General features: G+C 40.0%; 1 non-coding gene across 1 annotated transcript; it reads left to right on the forward strand.

Moving 5' to 3' along the window:
- Positions 1-2,321: 2,321 nt before the first annotated feature.
- LOC131230020 (small nucleolar RNA R71) lies at positions 2,322-2,428 on the forward strand. The gene has a single exon (XR_009163748.1). It is a non-coding gene; the product is annotated as a small nucleolar RNA R71 (small nucleolar RNA).
- The last annotated feature ends 1,655 nt before the right edge of the window (positions 2,429-4,083 follow it).

The raw sequence follows: 4,083 nt of genomic DNA on the forward strand, positions 1-4,083 counted from the left end.
AAAGGAGAAGTGATGGAAAGGTAGTACCTGAATAAGGAATCTAGAAGCTTTTCCAAGGGTCTTAAAGTGCAGATGGGTTAGCCAATGACTAAAACAGACGATAAACAAACTATCCTAAAATAGCGGAAAGAAAACTATACTAAAACAGCAGAAAGCAAACTATCCTAAAATAGCGAAAAGTAAACTATCCTAATCCTAAATTCGTTGAAAGCAGTAAACCTAACTAAGAAAACAGGGGAAGCTACTCAGTCATGCCGCATGGTTCCTCCTCTGGCCAATATCTTGATAAATTTCTCAGTAGGTTTCTCAACAAGATCATTCAAAAGCCCTTTTTGCAATAGGCTTGGAAATCCTAGAGCATGAATGTGCAGAGAAATTTATGAACCTTAGCATCATGTACAGAGAATTTGGAGGTTTCCAAAGAATATATGATTCACTTGCAGAAGATAATTTCTCAATATTAGTGGGCTGAGGTAAATGAGAGACCATAAACAATTGAATAACAAAAGGGTTATTCGTCGTGGTCCCTTTAAAATCCGAAGTTGTAGGCTCCAATTAAAACCTATCTCCTCCACCTGTAATGGTAAGATTTTAGTGTTAGTGGAAGGAGTGGCATCAACTTCCTAGCTAATATGATCGTTTGAATCTGCAAAGTGCACCAAGCAGACATCTAGAGATTCAGGAGTTTCAGTTAAAAGAGACTCATTATCTTTAAATGTATCTATCAAATTCATCTCATGGGTCAGGTCCTCATCCTCTTGTGGCTTGTGCAAATTAAACACATTAAATTCTACCGTCATATTCCGAAAAGATATTTTATTACTCCATTCCTACCATTTATGATGGCATTAGCAGTGGCCAGGAATGGCCGACCTAATATGATCAGAATTTGAGCGCCCATATTTAAAGTTGAGTGTGTGTCCAAGATGATGAAATCTACTAGGTAGTAGAATCTATCGACCTGGACCAATACATCTTCTATCTTACCTCTCGGTATTCTAGTCGAGCGATCGGCTAGTTGTAATGTTGTTTTGTAGGTTTCAACTCACTGAGGCCTAACGGTTCATATATCGAATATGGTATCAGATTAACACTTGCCCCAAGGTCTAAAAGTGCATTATCGACCTTGAAGTTTCCGATCACACATGAGATCGTAGGACTTCTAGGATCCTTATATTTTGGGGGAGTGTTTCGATTGATTATGGCGCTCACTTGTTCAGTCAAAAACGCTTCTTTGTGTACGTTTAGCTTCCGCTTAACCGCACACAAATCTTTCAGGAATTTTCCATAAGATGAAAACTGTTTAATTTCATCCAACAAGAGGGTGTTGACCTTGACTTGTTAAAAAACCTCTAGAATATTTTGATTCTCACTTAGCCTTTTTAATGTGATGAGATGTTGGGGAAATGGGGCCACGAGTTTGTATCCCTGCATTGGTTCTTTGTCATATGAAGCATTGCTAGATTCACCACCATCCTTTGAATTTTTGGATTCCTTTGGTTTCTCAACCTTCCTTGGAATCTCTGTCTATTTCATTTCCATTTTTCAAGGTGGTGATGGTCTTAACATGTTCCAGATGCTGAGTTGAGAGTTGAGATCACATATCTCACATTGTCTTGTTAGGTTAGGTTGCGGTTGGGCCAAAAAGATCCCGGTCTCCCTAACATTTAGTTGTGTCTCAAGTCTTGCAACCGAAGTTCTAAGCTCATTCATAACCTGCAATTGCTCTTGCCTAAATGCATCTAATGTATCTTCAAGGGTTCTCATTAGTGGAAGTCCACTAAATGGCCCTTATGGATAATTAGTTACATTTGTAGGTGGTTCATTTCCCCAATTAATGTTTCACTCATCGGGAGTGTGTGTGTCAGAATTTGGTGCATTAAGTGGTCATTGATACACATTTGTAGTTTCTGCTTGAATGTGAAACACCTCTTGAAAAGCTGGGATTGTAAAACAATCTTTGATTGGGTGTACCTCGCTCTCACAAATTCCACATACGGATTCGACGACCGCTTTGGGTTGAGTTGATTCCTTCCTAGATTCCAAGTCCTCAATTTTTTCATGCAAGAATTGCCAACTGTACATCAATATCATCCTCCTTCTTGAGTACATGTATTCCTATCTCTCTTGGCATTTCCTTGGGAGTACTAGCTTGATTTGATATGTCCCATGATTGAGCGTTTTTAGCTAGCATGTCAAAGTAATCTCATGCATCTTCTGGTTTCTTATCCATGAACTTGCCATTACACATCATTTGTGTGAATTGGATCATGTTTAGACTGAGTCCATCATAAAAAAGATCAATTGTCCACCAAGTTTCGTAACCATGGTGTGGGCAGGCGAGCAGTAAGTCCTTGAACTGTTCCCAACATTCAAAGAAAGTCTCATTATTTTTCTGAGAGAAGTTCATTATTAATCATCTAAGAGCGTTGGTTTTATGAGCAGGGAAGAACTTTTTAAGGAACTCCTGGCTCATCTTTTTGCCCATGTGCCAATGGATCTAGGCCTTAATGAATGAAACCATGATTTGGTTTTTTCTTTTAAAGAGAATGGAAATAATTTAATGCTAATTGTATCAGAAGGAACATCATTAAAATGTATAGTTGTAACAATCTCTTCGAATTCTTTAATGTGCATATATGGATTTTCTGAATCAAGTCCATGGAACTTAGGAAGTAAGTGGATTATCTCAGGTTTGAAGTTCACATTTCCTGTATTGATTGGAAGAATTATGCAGGAAGGTAAACTTGTTCTCACCGGTTGTAAATAATCTCGTAACATTCAAACCGGGGGAAATCGATGCACTTCATTCTCATCGCGCACCGTCCTAATAGGTGGTGTGTGATGCACATGGCCTTCATCAATACGATGTTCTTGAGCCATGCTCTTAGATGATATTTCAAAAATATTTGAGGATTTACTAACATGTCAATCCATTTTTCAACCAAAACTCCTTTTCTAATTCCTACAGCAAGTATGGAAAGCAGTTAGAGGGAAGAAATTAGAAGAATGTTACTGTGAGACCTGACCCAAGTTCGCATGTGTGCATTTGTGTGTGTGAGTATGCATCTCATGTATTTTGGTCCCGCGGTCCTACCGGTCAAATTTCGGCGACCCGCGACCTTCAGATAGTGATTGCGGTCACCCTTGAGTTTGGTCACGTAGACCCGACTTGGATTGACCCAAGACCTATGCCATTGCGACTGCATCGTCGCCGCGGTTCCAGCGCCGTGTCTCATGCGTAAATCCGGCGTGTCCATCAAAAGTTACAGGCCGCGCATTATTTGGACCGTTGATTGCATTTTTGGTGGGACCCAACTGATTGCACATTTCCCCATGTAAGCCACCTTTAGCCTAGCAATGATGGCTTCTTTTCTCAAGAAAACCATGATGAGATTAGCTTCTCTAGGCAATGATGAGCCACCATATCCCATGAGCAATGATTATTTTCTCTTTTCAAAACTCATCTTTTTCTAAGAAAGCAATCATTTCAACTTTAGAAACTCTCTCATCTCCCTCTCTCTTTCTTCATTTCTCTCTTCTCCTCTTTGCAAATGCCCTCTAATGTCCTCCATTGCTGAACTTTTCCAGCCCTCTTTCCTCTTCTTTCCCCCTAGATCTAACCATCAAAGATCCATCATCACCATTGAACCTCATTCCTTGAAGCTTAAGGAGCATGGTGGTTGAAAAATCTTAAAGATCCAACAAGTGGGTGAGCATGTAGGATAGATTGCATGGTTCTTATTGTCATAGATCTTTTGTTGCTTCATATGGAGAGTGTATGACTCACCACATCAATGGTGAAGGTCCACCACTCCTTGGATAAGTTTTTTTTTAGCCATCACTTGCATGCATGTGATCTTGATGGGGCCATTCTCCATGGACCCCATCTTGATGAGATTTCCTTTCTTCTTCTCTTCTCCACTTTCTATGGTTTGGATGTAATGATTATGTGGCCCACTTGATGTGCCATGCAACCAGAATTTTTAAATTTTTGGGACATCCAGGCCCAAGTTGTTGGACACTCAGGCCCAACTGTGCTGCCTAGTTTTGCTGTTGATTTGGAAAGCCTTTGGGCCTGAT

Source organism: Magnolia sinica, chromosome 16, assembly GCF_029962835.1.
Source record: "Magnolia sinica isolate HGM2019 chromosome 16, MsV1, whole genome shotgun sequence".
Taxonomy (NCBI): domain Eukaryota; kingdom Viridiplantae; phylum Streptophyta; class Magnoliopsida; order Magnoliales; family Magnoliaceae; genus Magnolia; species Magnolia sinica.